Source organism: Salmo salar, chromosome ssa17 (genome assembly GCF_905237065.1).
Source record: "Salmo salar chromosome ssa17, Ssal_v3.1, whole genome shotgun sequence".
Taxonomy (NCBI): Eukaryota; Metazoa; Chordata; class Actinopteri; order Salmoniformes; family Salmonidae; genus Salmo; species Salmo salar.
Window position 1 is genome coordinate 65,588,400 of NC_059458.1, and position 17,632 is coordinate 65,606,031.

Sequence of the window (17,632 nt, forward strand, 5' to 3'; positions counted from 1 at the left end):
AGTGTAGTAGTGCAAAGCTAAAATAAATCAGTAAATCATAAATTCCACTAATATTTTTCACAGTGTGGTCAACACATGGTTTTACTACAATTGTTTTTGCATTTTAGTCCACATGAGTGTACTGTAATGACCAATTATTAACTTGTTATATTGACTACACTAATAAACTCCTAGGACTAGAGGGAGGAGTTAGAAGATATTCTCAAAGTACATTTGTTTTTTTCCTCTGAGAGGATCAAGAAAATTGCACATTGAGGTAAGTTTAAACCGTTCTTACCATCTTATATTTGTTTTGCTATATTGATTGTACTTGGGAGTACACTTTGGAATGTCTCAATGCTGAAACATCAATCAAAGAAGTGTCTACTGAACTTGAAGAGAAATACTACAAAGTATATAAAACCAATTAAATAAGTGATACAGTATCTATTTAATATTGGAACATTAAAATAGGACTAAATTTATATTAAAATGTTACACTGTACTTGCATAATTGACTAACCTTTAGAAATAAAATAAAATTTTAAGGGTGTACTGTTCTGTCTTTGATCTGTTTTATAAAAATATTGCAAAAACATATTACAGAATTGTATAAGATACGTTTATTTACATAACAATATGATTGTCTCATAGTTTCCATATATGAAACCACAATGAATTTGAATTTGAAATGTTTATTTTATTCATTTTTTTATTTCACCTTTATTTAACCAGGTAGGCTAGTTGAGAACAAGTTCTCATTTACAACTGCGACCTGGCCAAGATAAAGCAAAGCAGTGCGACACAAACAACAACACAGAGTTACACATGGAGTAAAACAAACATACAGTCAATAATACAATATTGACTGTATGTGCAAATGAGGTAGGATAAGGGGGGTGAGGCAATAAATAGGCCATAGTGGTGAAGTTATTACAGTATGGCAAATTAAACACTGGGGTGATAGATGTGCAGAAGATGAGTGTGCAGGAAGCGGTACTGGGGTGCAAAGGAGCAAAATAAATAAAATAAATAACAATATGGTGATGAGGTAGTTGGATGGGCTATTTACAGATTGGCTATGTACAGGTGCAGTGATCTGTGAGCTGCTCTGAAAGCTGGTGCTTAAAGCTAGTGAGGGAGGTAAGTCTCCAGCTTCAGTGATTTTTTTTTTGTTGCAGTTTGTTCCAGTCATTGGCAGCAGAGAACTGGAAGGAAAGGCGGCCAAGGGAGGAATTGGCTTTGGGGGTGACCAGTGAAATATACCTGCTGGAGCGTGTGCTGCGGGTGGATGCTGCTATGGTGACCAGTGAGCTGAGATAAGGCGGGGCTTTACCTAGCAACGACTTATATGACCTGGAGCCAGTGGGTTTGGCGATGGAAATGAAGCGAGGGCCAGTCAACGACAGCATATAGGTCGCAGTGGTGGGTAGTATATGGGGCTTTGGTGACCAAACGGATGGTACTGTGATAGACTGCATCCAATTTGCTGAGTAGAGTGTTGGAGGCTATTTGGTAAATGACATCGACGAAGTCAAGGATCGGTAGGATAGTCAGTTTTACTAGGGTATGTTTGGCAGCATGGGTGAAGGATGCTTTGTTGCGAAATAGGAAGCCGATTCTAGATTTAATTTTGGATTGGAGATGCTTAATGTGAGTCTGGAAGGAGAGTTTACAGTCTAACCAGACACCTAGGTATTTGTAGTTGTCCACATATTCTAAGTCAGAAACGTCCAGAGTAGTGATGCTCGACAGGTGGGTAGGTGTGGGCAGCGATCGGTTGAAGAGCATGCATTTAGTTTTACTTGCATTTAAGAGTAGTTGGTGGCCACGGAAGGAGAGTTGCATGGCATTGAAGCTCATCTGGAGGTTAGTTAACACAGTGTCCAAAGAAGGGCCAGAAATATACAGAATGGTGTCATCTGCGTGGAGGTGCATCAGAGAATCACCAGCCGCAAGAGCGACATCATTGATGTATACAGAGAAAAGAGTCGGCCCGAGGATTGAACCCTGTGGCACCCCCATAGAGACTGCCAGAGGTCCGGACAATAGGCCCTCCGATTTGACACACTGAACTCTGTCAGAGAAGTAGTTAGTGAACCAGGCGAGGCAGTCATTTGAGAAACCAAGGCTGTTGAGTCTGCCTATAAGAATGTGGTGATTGACAGTGTCGAAAGCCTTGGCCAGGTCGATGAATACAGCTGCACAGTATTGTCTCTTATCGATGGCGGTTATGATATCGTTTAGGACCTTGAGCATGGCTGAGGTGCACCCATGATCAAATCAGAAACCAGATTGCATAGCGGAGAGGGTACGGTGGGATTCTAAATGGTCAGTGATCTGTTTGTTAACTTGGCTTTCAAAGACCTTACAAAGGCAGGGTAGGATGGATATACAGTGGGGGGGAAAAGTATTTGATCCCCTGCTGATTTTCTACGTTTGCCCACTTACAAAGAAATGATCAGTCTATAATTTTAATAGTAGGTTTATTTGAACAGTGAGAGACAGAATAACAAAAACAACAAACAAAAACAATAACAAAAAAATCCAGAAAAACTTAAGTCAAAAATGTTATAAAATGATTAACATTTTAATGAGGGAAATAAGTATTTGACCCCTCTGTAAAACATGACTTAGTACTTGGTGGCAAAACCCTTGTTGGCAATCACAGATGTCAGACGTTTCTTGTAGTTGGCCACCAGGTTTGCACACATCTCAAGAGGGATTTTTTACCACTCCTCTTTGCAGATCTTCTCCAAGTCATTAAGGTTTCGAGGCTGACGTTTGGCAACTCGAACCTTCAGCTCCCTCCACAGATTTTCTAGGGGATTAAGGTCTGGAGACTGGCTAGGCCACTCCAGGACCTTAATGTGCTTCTTCTTGAGCCACTCCTTTGTTGCCTTGGCTGTGTGTTTTGGGTCATTGTCATGCTGGAATACCCATCCACGACCCATTTTCAATGCCCTGGCTGAGGGAAGGAGGTTCTCACCCAAGATTTGACGGTACATGGCCCTGGTCCATCGTCCCTTTGATGCGGTGAAGTTGTCCTGTACCCTTAGCAGAAAAACACCCCCAAAGCATAATGTTTCCACCTCCATGTTTGACGGTGGAGATGGTGTTCTTGGGGTCATAGGCAGCATTCCTCCTCCTCCAAACACGGCGAGTTGAGTTGATGTCAAAGAGCTCCATTTTGGTCTCATCTGACCACAACACTTTCACCAGTTGTCCTCTGAGTCATTCAGATGTTCATTGGCAAACTTCAGACGGGCATGTATATGTATTCTTGAGCAGGGGGACCTTGCGGGCGCTGCAGGATTTCAGTCCTTCACGGCGTAGTGTGTTACCAATTGTTTTCTTGGTGACTATGGTCCCAGCTGCCTTGGGATCATTGACAAGATCCTCCCATGTAGTTCTGGGCTGATTCCTCACCGTTCTCATGATCATTGCAACCCCACGAGGTGAGATCTTGCATGGAGCCACAGGCTGCGGGATATTGACAGTTCTTTTGTGTTTCTTCCATTTGCGAATAATCACACCAAATGTTGTCACCTTCTCACCAAGCTGCTTGGTGACGGTCTTGTTGCCCATTCCAGCCTTGTGTAGGTCTACAATCTTGTCCCTGACATCCTTGGAGAGCTCTTTGGTCTTGGCCATGGTGGAGACTTTGGAATCTGATTGATTGATTGCTTCTGTGGACAGGTGTCTTTTTTACAGGTAACAAGCTGTGGTTAGGAGCACTCCCTTTAAGAGTGTGCTCCTAATTTCAGCTCGTTACCTGTATAAAAGACACCTGGGAGCCAGACATCTTTCTGATTGAGAGGGGGTCAAATACTTATTTCCCTCATTAAAATGCAAATCAATTTATAACATTTCTGACATGTGTTTTTCTGGATATTTTTGTTGTTATTCTGTCTCTCACTGTTCAAATAAACCTACCATTAAAATTATAGACTGATCCTTTCTTTGTCAGTGGGCAAACGTACAAAATCAGCAGGTCTGTAGCAGTTTGGGTCTAGAGTGTCTCCCCCTTTGAAGAGAGGGATGACCGCGGTAGCTTTCCCAGTATAAACATATGGTTAGGGTGAACTCCAACCTAATTTGAATGAGATATAACAACTTTTTTGGTGTGTAGTAATTATAGTGTAATGCTACATTTATGACAAGTCAGAAACTCGGGAACCTCAGTTAAAATTAATGTTAGTTATTTGCGTAGAACTTCCTATTGGTTGATTCTGACACTTTCCAAGTGTGAAACTCGGGTATCATCTTTCTACAAGTTTCTAAGTTTGACATTTCCGAGTTTCCTAGTTCTGACATGCAGCATAACTATTTTGTAACTATACAGTGAATACATTACCATTTTCTTACGTGCATGCCCATCCACATGTTTCCATCCACCTATAGTATGTGGTTCTGGTGTAATGCCTTTGCAAAGAGATTTTTTTGGTATGGGATGCGTGTGTGTGTGTGTGTGTGTGTGTGTGAGTCAGTCAGCATGTTAATGGAACCGACCGACTGAATGCAAATCTGCTCTCTCTTTACTGGTTGCCTTGGTGACTTCTTGGGCTAAAGTGAAGATGAAGATTTATGGTAATATCTCTGACCACAAATCCCTTCGAGCTTTACCCTTATTTGGGTTTCATGTTAATTTCTCCCATATTTTTCATGTGGAGAAGACTTTCCTGAGGAGTGGACTCCTTTCTGTTGTTCTAAATGCTGGTGTTATGCAAATTAGGTTGGAGTTCACCCTAACAGTACGTTTATACTGGGCATTACTTTGAGAAATCAAACAACCAGAAATCAGTCATTTCCAATGGGAGGAAGAGACACAAGGAGACATTGTCAGAGGTTGTCCACTATATGTGACAAATTGCAGAAGTCATTATTTTTCAAAGGAAGGAAACACCTTCTGTTAACCCTCCTATTATGTTGCAGATCAATTTGACCCCTAAAATACTAGTTAACCTCTCTTTATCTCCATGAAATTAAATACCTTGTCCTCATTTTGCGTCATGAACCTAACTTCAAAATGTGGACACACTGATGTGTTGTGGAATGTCTGTGTAGATTTTGTATACGACATGATGTTGTGAGTCATTTTGACCCGGAGGCTTTCATGTGTATAGATATTTCCACGGGTCCAAAATAAACAAGTGTCTGATGTATTTTGTTTTGACTGGTTCTGGTTGCACTTTTATCATTATGTTTGGGTGAAAAGGAGCATTCCCAAGCTTCTCAGTGTGAGAGCAGCAGATCTCTGACACAGACACTCCAAAATGACCTCCAACAGAAAATGCTTGTTTGTGAGAAAGGAAATATGTATAACAAATAGTTCTTAAATATAGTTTTTAAATCAAATGTTCTTGTATTTCTTCTTTCTGAAAGGTCTGACACGACAAAATCAAGTTTTGGTTGTTTTTACTTGATTCTTTTTACTTGGCTGTCTTGAGTGTGTTTAAACTGTATGGGTCAATCTGACCCATACCACAATGGCTGTAAAAAAAATTCAGCAATGCACCAGGGTTAAATGAGTGAGGCAAACCAATTCTTGTGAACAGAAAGAGGCAAAAAGCTGAACTTTATGAAAATCACAGAGGAAAACCACTGTGGGATTAACCAATCGGGGGAGGGAAGGTTTTGCTAGCTTAAACACCGGGCTGGATTGGCTATTAATAAGTTCTCTACCTGGTTGAATGTTATTTGATACCACAAGCTACATTTCTTTGGAAATAACAAACTGAAGTGATCCGTCACTTACCGGGCATGTCCACTAGCAAGAGATGCCTCCGACAAAGTGACGGAGCCCATTCATTTTCAGTGTAAGGAAGTAAGTTAGCAAGGCAAGAGAAGTTCGCTGAACAGACCCTGAACAGGGCGCGACTTAAGTTGGGGAAAGCTCGATATATGTAAATGATTGCCAATATCGCACAACCAATTAAAGCTTAGTATAGCTTCCAGCCCCTACTGGATTGGCTGTCGATACCTAGCAGTACCTATCATGTTGTTGGCTTGCTAGCACCCACATGGCAAGCTACTCAGGGCAAAGCTAGCGTAGTTAGGTGAAGCATTGCTTGCTGGTGGATATTGGCCATTTGAAGTAGACAGTTTCTGAGCAAGAGGCAACCAGAGTTTTGCTAAGCTGAACATTATGCAAATTATCATTAGATCCTGAGGGATCTCCTCCCAGACCTGGACTAAAGCATCCGCCAACTCCTGGACAGTCTGTGGTGCAACGTGGCGTTGGTGGATGGAGCGAGACATGATGTCCCAGATGTGCTCAATTGGATTCAGGTCTGGGGAACGGGCGGGCCAGTCCATAGCATCAATGCCTTCCTCTTGCAGGAACTGCTGACACACTCCAGCCACATGAGGTCTAGCATTGTCTTGCATTAGGAGGAACCCAGGGCCAACCGCACCAGCATATGGTCTCACAAGGGGTCTGAGGATCTCATCTCGGTTCCTAATGGCAGTCAGGCTACCTCTGGCGAGCACATGGAGGGCTGTGCGGCCCCCCAAAGAAATGCCACCCCACACCATGACTGACCCACCGCCAAACCGGTCATACTGGAGGATGTTGCAGGCAGCAGAACATTCTCCACGGCATCTCCAGACTCTGTCACGTGCTCAGTGTGAACCTGCTTTCATCTGTGAAGAGCACAGGGCGCCAGTGGCGAATTTGCCAATCTTGGTGTTCTCTGGAAAATGCCAAACGTCCTGCACGGTGTTGGGCTGTAAGCACAACCCCCACCTGTGGACGTCGGGACCTCATACCACCATCACGGAGTCTGTTTCTGACTGTTTGAGCAGACACATGCACATTTGTGTCCTGCTGGAGGTCATTTTGCAGGGCTCTGGCAGTGCTCCTCCTGCTCCTCCTTGCACAAAGGCGGAGGTAGCGGTCCTGCTGCTGGGTTTTTGCCCTCCTACGGCCTCCTCCACGTCTCCTGATGTACTGGCCTGTCTCCTGGTAGCGCCTCCATGCTCTGGACACTACACTGACAGACACAGCAAACCTTCTTGCCACAGCTCGCATTGATGTGCCATCCTGGATGAGCTGCACTACCTGAGCCACTTGTGTGGGTTGTAGACTCCGTCTCATGCTACCACTAGAGTGAAAGCACCGCCAGCATTCAAAAGTGACCAAAACATCAGCCAGGAAGCATAGGAACTGAGAAGTGGTCTGTGGTTACCACCTGCAGAACCACTCCTTTATTGGGGGTGTCTTGCTAATTGCCTATAATTTCCACCTGTTGTCTATTCCATTTGCACAACAGCATGTGAAATTTATTGTCAATCAGTGTTGCTTCCTAACTGGACAGTTTGATTTCACAGAAGTGTGATTGACTTGGAGTTACATTGTGTTGTTTAAGTGTTCCCTTTATTTTTTTGAGCAGTATATATAAATTCTTCAATAAAAGAAACGTCCCTTTTTCAGGACCCTGTCTTTCAAAGATCATTTGTAAAAATCCAAATAACTTCACAGATCTTCATTGTAAAGGGTTTAAACACTGTTTCCATGCTTGTTCAATGAACCATAAACAATTAATGAACATGCACCTGTGGAACGGTTGTTAACACACTAACAGCTTACAGACGGTAGGCAATTAAGGTCACAGTTATGAAAACTCAGGACAGTAAAGAGGCCTTTCTACTGACTCTGGAAAAATACCAAAAGAAAGATTCCCAGGGTCCCTGCATTTCACATGCCCAGGGTCCCCACCAAACATCACACCTGCGGGACAGGTACAGGATGGCAACAACAACTGCCCGAGTTACACCAGGAACGCACAATCCCTCCATCAGTGCTCAGACTGTCTGCAATAGACTGAGAGAGGCTGGACTGAGGGCTTGTAGGCCTGTTGTAAGGCAGGTCCTCACCAGACATCACCGGCAACAACGTCGCCTATGGGCACAAACCCACCGTCGCTGGACCAGACAGGACTGGCAAAAAGTGGTCTTTACTGACGAGTCGCAGTTTTGTCTCACCGGGTGATGGTCGGATTCACATTTATCGTTTAAGGAATGAGTGTTACACCGAGGCCTGTACTCTGGAGTGGGATCGATTTGGAGGTGGAGGGTCTGTCATGGTCTGGGGCATTGTGTCAGCATCATCGGACTGAGCTTGTTGTCATTGTAGGCAATCTCAACGCTGTGCATTACAGGGAAGACATCCTCCTCCATCATGTGGTACCCTTCCTGCAGGCTCATCCTGACATCACCCTCCAGCATGACAATGCCACCAGCCATACTGCTCATTCTGTGCGTGATTTCCTGCAGACAGGAATGTCAGTGTTCTGCCATGGCCAGCGAAGAGCCCGGATCTCAATCCCATTGAGCACGTCTGGGACCTGTTGGATCGGAGGGTGAGGGATAGGGCCATTCCCCCCCAGAAATGTCCTGGAACTTGTAGGTGCCTTGGTGGAAGAGTGGGGTAACATCTCCCAGCAAGAACTGGCAAATCTGGTGCAGTCCATGAGGAGGAGATGCACTGCAGTACTTAATGCAGCTGGTGGCCACACCAGATACTGACTGTTACTTTTGATTTTGATCCCCCCTTTGTTCAGGGACACATTATTCCATTTCTGTTAGTCACATGTCTGTGGAACTTGTTCAGTTTATGGCTCAGTTGTTGAATCTTGTTATGTTCATACAAATACTTACACATGTTAAGTTTGCTGAAAATAAATGCAATTGACAGCGAGAGGACGGTTCTTTTTTTGCTGAGTTCATGTTTTCGTACCTCTCTGTGTGACATTGGCCTAAGTCTCGATGGTCTGTCGTCAATATTCATGTATCTTATAGAAGTTCTCTCTCCTCCCTGAAGATGGCGCTTAACTGGCCTGGCCTGCTGTTATTCGTGGTGTTCTTCCTCATTGTCCTCGCGACAGGCATCCAGAAAGTCAAAGCGCGAGGAGAGGAAGTGCACTGGAAACCTTAGTGAGGTTGCCATGGTTGGAGGGTGGAACCTCAACATCTGGGTCAGCATCTTCACTACCACAGGTGTGTACTCAACCTAACTAACTTGTAACATAAGATCACCCAGATTTGAAAGTCATTGAGTCTCTTTCAAAGTACTTTAGTGTTTTTCAATGTTTATTGGTTGTTCTGTGTTTACCACCCTCTCTCTACAGCTACATGGGTGGGAGGAGGTTTCATCTTAGGCAATGCTGAGGTGGTCTACGACCCTAAAAGGGGCATGACTTGGGCCATTGGACCGATAGGTTTCTCCCTTAGCCTGGTTGCAGGTATGTATGGTTATGTTATCATAATACTTGGGCAGTGGAGGCTGCTGAGTGGAGGATGGCTCATAATAATGGCTGGAATGGAGCGAATGGAATGGCATCAAACACATGGAAACCATGTGTTTGATGTTGTTAATACCTTTCCACTTATTCCGCTCTGTCCATTTGACATGCCCGTCCTCCTCAATTCAGGTGCCACCAACCTCCTGTGGTTTAAGGTAAATAATTCACAGTAAATGGATTCGTGACTGCAGGTGCATTGTTCTTTAGGAAACCTGTCCGAGAGAAGAATTATGTCACCATAATGGATCCGTTTCAGGAGAAGTATGGGAACACATTAACTGCTATTCTCTATCCCATCACTCCTTGCTGACATCTTCTGGATAGCCTGTGTGCTCGCTGCATTAGGTAAGTCAGTTGTTCTGTCAGAAAAATAGCCATCACAGCACCTTTTAGCACGTGCCATGACTAGAGCCACGTTTACCTGGTTATGTCACGTGGAAAAACTGTCTCTTGCTTAGATTTATCTGAGTGAATCTTTGATGTAATTTATTGAAGAATAAGCAATTGTTGTCCACCACCACATTATCCGGAAGCATGAGAATGAGTCTAAACTATTACATTATTAGTTGGTGATGTTGGCCAACTCCCTGATGCATGAATGAGTGCATGAACCTGCATGGCATGTGTGTAAGTTATACATTGGGTGAACTGTTGAGGCCTTCTAGCGACATAATGACACTCAGATCTCAGGGATGTTGTTGGCTATGGACTACACACAGAAGCTTGCAAGCTACTACGCTAGCTAGAATGTGTGAACAATCTGCACAATGCTTTGCTCTAGGGGGAACAGTGAGTGCGATCATAGATATCCCATCACCCTTGGCTGTGGCCCTGTCTGCTGACGTGGCAGTTCTCTACACATTGCTGAGAGGGCTGTACTCGGTGGCCTACACTGATGTAAGGGCACGTGTCTAGTCTACTGTATATATACACACCAAGATTCACTTTATTTACGTGTCGGAGTTTCTGTATGGGAATTGCTTTAACTTTTTTTTCTTTTTCTTTCCTTTCAATGGTTTTGTGGTTTCGTTTTTTTTCCTTTCAGTGATTTTGTGGTTTTGTTTTTTCCCTTCCAGTGGTTCTGTGTGCCCTTCATACTGATGAGCCCCGCATCAGCAGACATTACAGTCACAGTGGTGACAAAACTGTATCAGGAGCCATGGACCGGCAGGCTGAAGTTGGCAGATGCAGGGCGCTGGCTGGATGACCTGCTACTGGTGGTAATGTCAACTTAAAGTCACATTTCACTCCAATTTCACAGTTTGTCAGAGGTGTTCAGACCTCAAACATGGTCTAATATCTAGTTGATTCCACATCACAGACCATCTATTGTATAGATCTATATCTAAATGTCTCAATCCCTACAAATGCAAGCTTTTTTTTCTCCCTCACTTAGATTAGAACCAGACCAGTTGTGGTCTACCTACTCCCTACAAGCAGGGCAAGGCGGATATGATTCTGCCCATCTCCCTGCACCACCTGTGCCCGCCTCTTGTCGGAATCGGCACTATTGCTGCTGACGTGATGTCATCGATTGACTCTGCCCTGCTGTCTTCTGCGTCCCTTTTTCCCCGAAACATCTACAAAAACATTTTCAGCAAAACGGTGAGAGAAAGTTGGAGAATCTACTTACAAACATCTTAGTTTATTCTATGTAACTATTTATTTCTTCTTCAGAAAGAGATTCTACTGGTTGTAATGGTGTCCATCCTACTGTTTGGTTTGATGGGGGCGGGCTTGGCAATGACGACCTCATCTGTGTATGTCTTCTGGATTCTCAGTGGAGATGTGATGTACACGGTGGTGTGTGCCCAGTTGATCTGCGTGCTCTTTCTGCCTGGGTATGGTGCCTTGGCAGGCCTTGTGGTAGGGCTACTGCTGCATCTCCTAGTGGGAGAGCCCCTGCTCGGTATGCCAGGACTCATGCCCCTTCCCTGGGACAGCCTACACGAGGACGGGCGTCTGCTGCATGTCTTCCCGTTCCGCACCGGCATCATGTTGGTCTCTCTGGCCACCATCCTGGCTGTGTCACGTTTCGCAGCCTCCCTTTTCCTTAAAGGACTACTGCCTGACAACTGGGATGTATATGGACATGGTCAAAAAAGGATGATTTTGATTAAGGATATAGTAGCTAAGGATCTGACTGAGAAGACTGGACTGAACACAAAGCAGAATGACCCATGCGAGCACATATCTCATATCTCCTCATGCGAGCACAGAAGATCTTTACAATGACCTGGGGTCCCATCATGTAGATAGTTACAGACAACGGCCAAAGGCCAGGAACAGGCAGGACTCAAACACCACAGCACAGTTAAGACTCTTAATTCAATAATGTTACCTTTTCAAAGAAATGTAGCTTGTGGAAAGTACTGTTTCCTTGTTCTTGTTACTTGTATGTCATCTTCATGTTTATGGTACATTTGTATGAATATCCTTCAAAGACTGTTTGTTTAGAAATAAATAAAAATACAAGCTAAATAACGAGTGATCAAGCATGAATCGACACCACCCTAGACAGGTGGAAAAACAAGGTAAAACGGTGAACTGGCACTTTAAGAGTTGGTCTCCCAGACACATATTAACCCACTCCTGGACTAAGTAGCATTTCCAATGGAGATTCTTTGTGTGCACATTCTGGATCCTGAGTGTCTATAATATCATATACACACCGGTGTTAGCCCAGTTAGCGATCCTATTTCTGTCTAGACAGGTCAATGACTATGGAGTGTGCTTGGGCTTTGGGATATGGCTTTTCCTTTGTGGCCTGTTTGATGTGCCCACACACACGCATACCTCTTATTTGCTCTTAAAGTGGACGGGAACATCGTACATGCCTTTCCCTTACTTCTCTCCTTGGCCACAATCCTTCTTGTGTCACGTTTGACAGGCTACCTTTTCCTTACTGGCTACTGCCCCATAGATGGGATGTGTTAATTAGGTCTGTCAGAAGGTGATTTTTAACAGCTGTGGCTGCTAAGGATCAGACTGAGGAGAAAGGACTGAATACTGTCAAAGAAAATCTAAGGCCTTTCTTCTGCCTGTGTCTCATTTACAGTTTAATTCATTTGGTATTAATGAACTGATCAAAGTAGTTGTCAATTAATCAATCCATAATTTAATTTGTTTAAAAATGGTATTCAATTCAATAAACATGTGTTTGTTAGTTACTTCCACTTCATAAAAAAGAAACACCTTCATGAATTATGTAGAGTACGTTACTTTATGCACAGAACACGTGCAGCTAAAAAACTTTTATTTTGACAATTTTGTGGACGTTCCCAGCCGAAAGTAGCTAAATACTAGATGACACGTTTTTTCTCTTCTGTTTTGTTCATGCTTCTTAGAACAACATCTAATAATAATACTGCTGTTTTACAGCAGAATGCTGTAAACCGTTTTCAGCATTGATACAGTCATTTAGCAGACTTATAACACAGCAAAATGTGGATGATATGGGTATGTAGCTAACAGCCTCCTGTAGCTAGCCTAGTTCTATATGGCTTTAAACTTGCTCTGGACATTATAGCTATTTTAACACAGTTTATTTTTGTATAACGTGTTAAATGTGTCTATATGGCCCCAGCTAGCTAGCTTTGCAACCTGGTCTCAGAGCATGTCTTATTCTGTATCTAAATCAGTAACCTGCCATTTATTATATGTTAGGTTAAAGGGTTTGGGGAAGGGTTAGCTAACATACTAAGTAATTGCAAAGTAGCTAAAAAGTAGTAAGTAGTTGAAAAGTTGATAAAATGCTAAAATTGTCCTTCATGAGATTCGAAAAAGCAACCCTTGGTTGCTAGACATTCGCAGTTCGGCGCGAGATCACGGTTAGCCGATGACTTGTTTCTGCGCATGAGCTCAGCTAGCCAACGTTGCCATGACATCTCCAACAAGCAAGATCAGGGATTTCTATTGGAGAAGCAGTTATCGTTATACTGTACTGTCTTTGATATTACTGTACATCCTTGTCTACACAATAGATTACCCCATCCCTTCCTCCTCCCTGCGCCTTTTGGTTCCACCTCTACGGCTGATGTCTGCATTTATGTGGCAGGTGGCGCAACAGAGGGCCATTAAGCACTATGGAAAATTAGAGGAGTTTGTGACCGTGGTAACACAAACTGTCCCAGAAATAATGACTGACAGACAGAGGACATTGCTTTTTCTGGCATTAAGGGCAAGGGTATGTAAATTCTGAAACTTACCCTGGGTGTAGAAATGTGTTTAACAATGTGTCAGGTGTATGAAGGGCCGTGTCTAGCCCAAGATGTACTCTTAAGAATCCTACCGTTACTCCTTAAGGACCTTATGCTATTTTCAGAGGTAGATTGGCTCCTGCAGCCAAAACAGCCAAATACTCCCATCTAAACGTGAATCGATTTCAATTGTGATACGGTTCTAGAAACTAAAAACCCTCTACTTTCATATCACATCAAAATAATTTCACAAATGCAAAAAATGTTCACTTGCTGTACACTGTTTTAACCGGCTTGTTGGCATGTGGACAAATATGTTGTTGAGTTGTGTTCTTACACTCGTACAGTCATGCCCTATGAGAGATGTATGACTGCACATGTGCGAAAATAAATAAAGTGCATTTTCCCCCGTTCTGGTTAAAACACCAATGATGAACATGTGTGTTTATTCCTCCGTTAAGTAAACCGGTATTCCTGTCCTGAAGATGTCAGCACCAACAGGTTATGGGCCCAGGAGGGAACATGGAAGCCGATGGAATAGATTATATTTCGACGGAGATGAAAAAAACTACGAGTTATGGGAGACAAAGTTTTTGGGGCACTTGCGTTTGCTTGGGCTAAAGGCTGCCATATTGAGCGTGGATGAAGATGAAGAAGACGGAGAGAAAAATGAAGAAGCCTACGCCGAATTGATACAGGTTTTGGATGATAAAAGTCTTTCCCTGATAATGAGAGAAGCAGCAGATGATGGGAGAAAAGCGTTGAAGATATTGAGGGAACATTATGCAGGTAAAGGGAAGCCACGTGTGATTAGCCTCTACACTGAACTAACTTCTCTTCAGAAAGCCGCTGACGAAAGTGTTACGGACTATATCATTCGTGCTGAGACGGCTATTACAGCACTGAGAAATGCTGAAGAGACTTTAAGTGATGGGCTGTTGATTGCAATGATTCTGAAAGGTTTGCCCGAATCATTTAAGCCGTTTGCCATCCACATTACGCAGAGTGACGAGCCGACAACTTTTGGCAAGTTCAAAACCAAGTTGAGGAGCTATGAAAGCACCGAGAAGTTTAGCGCCATTTCCACTGACGACAACGTGATGAAGGCAAGTAACATTAAAGTTAGCTGGCCAAGATGGAGAGATAAAGGGACCGAGATAACCTGCTTCAACTGTGGCCAGAAAGGGCACAAGGCCCGGGAATGTACCGTTACTGGAGAGCGCAAAGAACGGAGACAGTGGTGTAGTTTTTGCAAGAGATCCACTCATACTGACGCAAATTGCAGACGAAAAAGAAGAGACAATGTGAAACAAGCAACAGATGCTGAAAGCCACACATTTGCATTCAGAATAAGTGACTGTCAGGTTAGTGGACTGAAACAGAAAGGGCTGATGGTTGATACGGGAGCAACGTCACATATAGTCACGGACATCGGGAAGTTTAAGGAGTTTGACGAGACTTTCAAACCGGAAAAACATTCCGTGGAGCTGGCTGACGGAACAAGAACGAATGGTGTCGCGGAGAGGAGAGGTGCAGCGGAGGTTTACCTGAGAGACAACACGGGTCGTCGGGTAAAAACAACGCTGACGAAGGCGCTGTACGTGCCGTCGTTTCCACAGGACATTTTCTCTGTTAAAGCAGCGACAGCCAACGGAGCTTCAGTCAACTTTCGACAGGGGTGTAACACGCTCATCCACAAGAACGGTACCACTTTTGACATCGAGGAGTACGATAGACTTTACTATCTTAACACTGTAAGTGATGAAAATGATGATGGATGTCATGGGTGCTATGATATTCACACATGGCACAAAATTCTTGGCCACTGTAATTTTGAGGATGTGTCAAAGTTAGAAAATGTGACAGAGGGAATGAAAATCACAGGTAAGATTGACAAATCTACCCTCAACTGTGAAATCTGCACTCAGGGAAAATTTGTTCAGAGCAGAAACAGAGAGCCTGATGAAAAGGTAAAAGCGGCTCTTGAGCTTGTGCACACTGATTTGGCTGGCCCTATTGAGCCAGAGGCGAAAGATGGGTTCAGATATACTCTAGCATTTACGGATGATTATTCAGGGGCAGTTTTTGTGTATTTCCTAAAAGCAAAGAGTGATACTGTAAAAGCTACTGAGAAGTTTATTGCTGATGTGGCCCCTTATGGGAAAATAAAGTGTGTCAGGTCAGATAATGGCACAGAATTCACAGCCAAAGAGTTCCAGTCACTGCTCAGTAAGAACGCCATAAGACATGAAACTTCAGCCCCTTACTCACCCCATCAAAATGGGACCGCTGAGAGAAATTGGAGAACACTGTTCGAAATGGCAAGATGCATGCTACTTGAAAGCAACCTACCAAAGAACTTGTGGACATATGCTGTAATGACTGCTGCAGTAATTCGCAATAGGTGTTACAATAAGCGTGTAGGACAGACTCCACACTACATGTTTACTGGGAGAAAGCCTGATCTTTCAAAGATGAAAGAATTTGGATCTGTTTGCTATGCATATAGACAGAACAAGAAAAAGTTAGACTCAAGATGTGAAAAGGGTATTTTTGTCGGGTATGATAAAAATAGTCCAGCATACCTAGTCTACTACCCAGACACTGGGAAAGTTCTTAAAAACAGATTAGTCAAGTGTGTTACAAAAGGTGTAGTCGAACACCAAACTCAGACAGATTTGGAAAACAGTGATGATCTTCATGGGGAGAGATTTGGAAACCCCATGCCGAAAGCCAAGATGGCAGATCAAAACTCAGAAGAGACACAAGATGTGCAAATTGAGACTTCAGATGGTCAGAGTCCATGCTATCCAGACAGAGCGAGGAAGAAACCCCAGTACTTAAAAGACTATGAGTGTAAAGTGAAATGTGATGACCAGATACCACCTAGTGTTGACTACTGCTACAGAGTAATGTGCAATGCACCACAAACCTTCAAAGAAGCAATGATTTCACCAAAATCAGAGATTTGGGCTACTGCTATGAAGGAGGAGATGGATTCCCTTAGGGAAAATGATACATTCACATTAACCACACTGCCAGAGGGTAAAAATGCAGTGGGAGGCAGGTGGGTCTATGCGGTCAAAAACAATTCAGATGAGACTGAGACATACAAGGCAAGATATGTTGCAAAGGGGTATAGTCAAGTGGCAGGAATAGACTATAAGGAGACTTTTTCTCCAACTGCAAATATGACATCAGTACGCTGTTTGATGCAGCTAGCAGCTCAGTATGACTTAGAGTTACATCAGATGGATGTCAAAACAGCATATCTACATGCTCCTATTGACTGTGAAGTGTACATGGAGCAACCAGAGGGTTTTGAAGTCAGGTCAGATACAGGTGAGCAACTAGTCTGTAAACTGAACAAGTCATTGTACGGCCTGAAACAGTCAGGAAGGAACTGGAACAAAATGTTGCATGATCACCTTAGTGAAAATGGTTTTCCACAGAACCCAGCTGATCACTGTGTTTATAACAAACAAACTGCAACAGAAAGGATCATTTTGATAATTTGGGTCGATGATCTAATTATCGCTGCTAGTGATAGTGACTCACTCACAAGTGTAAAAGAAATGTTAAGTGAAAAATTTAAGATGAAAGATCTTGGGAGGCTTGGACATTTCCTAGGCATTGATTTTACACAAAGTGAAGGGAAAATAACGATGAACCAAACAAGGTACATAACAAAGATACTGGAAAGGTTTGGTATGTCAGACTGTAAGACAAGGTCAACACCATGTGAACAAAAACTAAACTTTGATGGTGATGGTGAACTTATTGATTCAAAAAGGTATCGTGAAGTGATAGGCAGCTTGATATATGTGATGACATGTACAAGACCGGATATCAGTTGGATTGTCAGCAAGCTGTCACAATACCTATCAGAACCAAAAGAGCAACACTGGATAACAGCTAAACATGTGTTGAGGTACTTGAAGGGAACAATGAATCAGGAGTTGTGTTACAAAAAGGGGGGTGGAAAAAACTCAACCTCGTAGCATATAGTGATGCTGATTGGGCAGCAGATCAAAGTGACAGACGAAGCATAACAGGGTATTGTTTTAGTTTAACTAAATGTGGACCTGTCATTTCATGGAGGTCTAAGAAGCAGCCAACAGTAGCTTTATCTACATGTGAAGCAGAGTA

At 43.3% G+C, this 17,632-nt stretch overlaps 1 long non-coding RNA gene across 1 annotated transcript; it reads left to right on the forward strand.

The window, feature by feature from the left end:
- Window positions 1-8,635: 8,635 nt before the first annotated feature.
- LOC123728102 (uncharacterized) lies at window positions 8,636-12,221 on the forward strand. The gene is made up of 4 exons (XR_006759946.1): window positions 8,636-8,979; window positions 9,111-9,224; window positions 9,492-10,504; window positions 10,681-12,221. It is a non-coding gene; the product is annotated as an uncharacterized lncRNA (long non-coding RNA).
- Window positions 12,222-17,632: the final 5,411 nt, after the last annotated feature.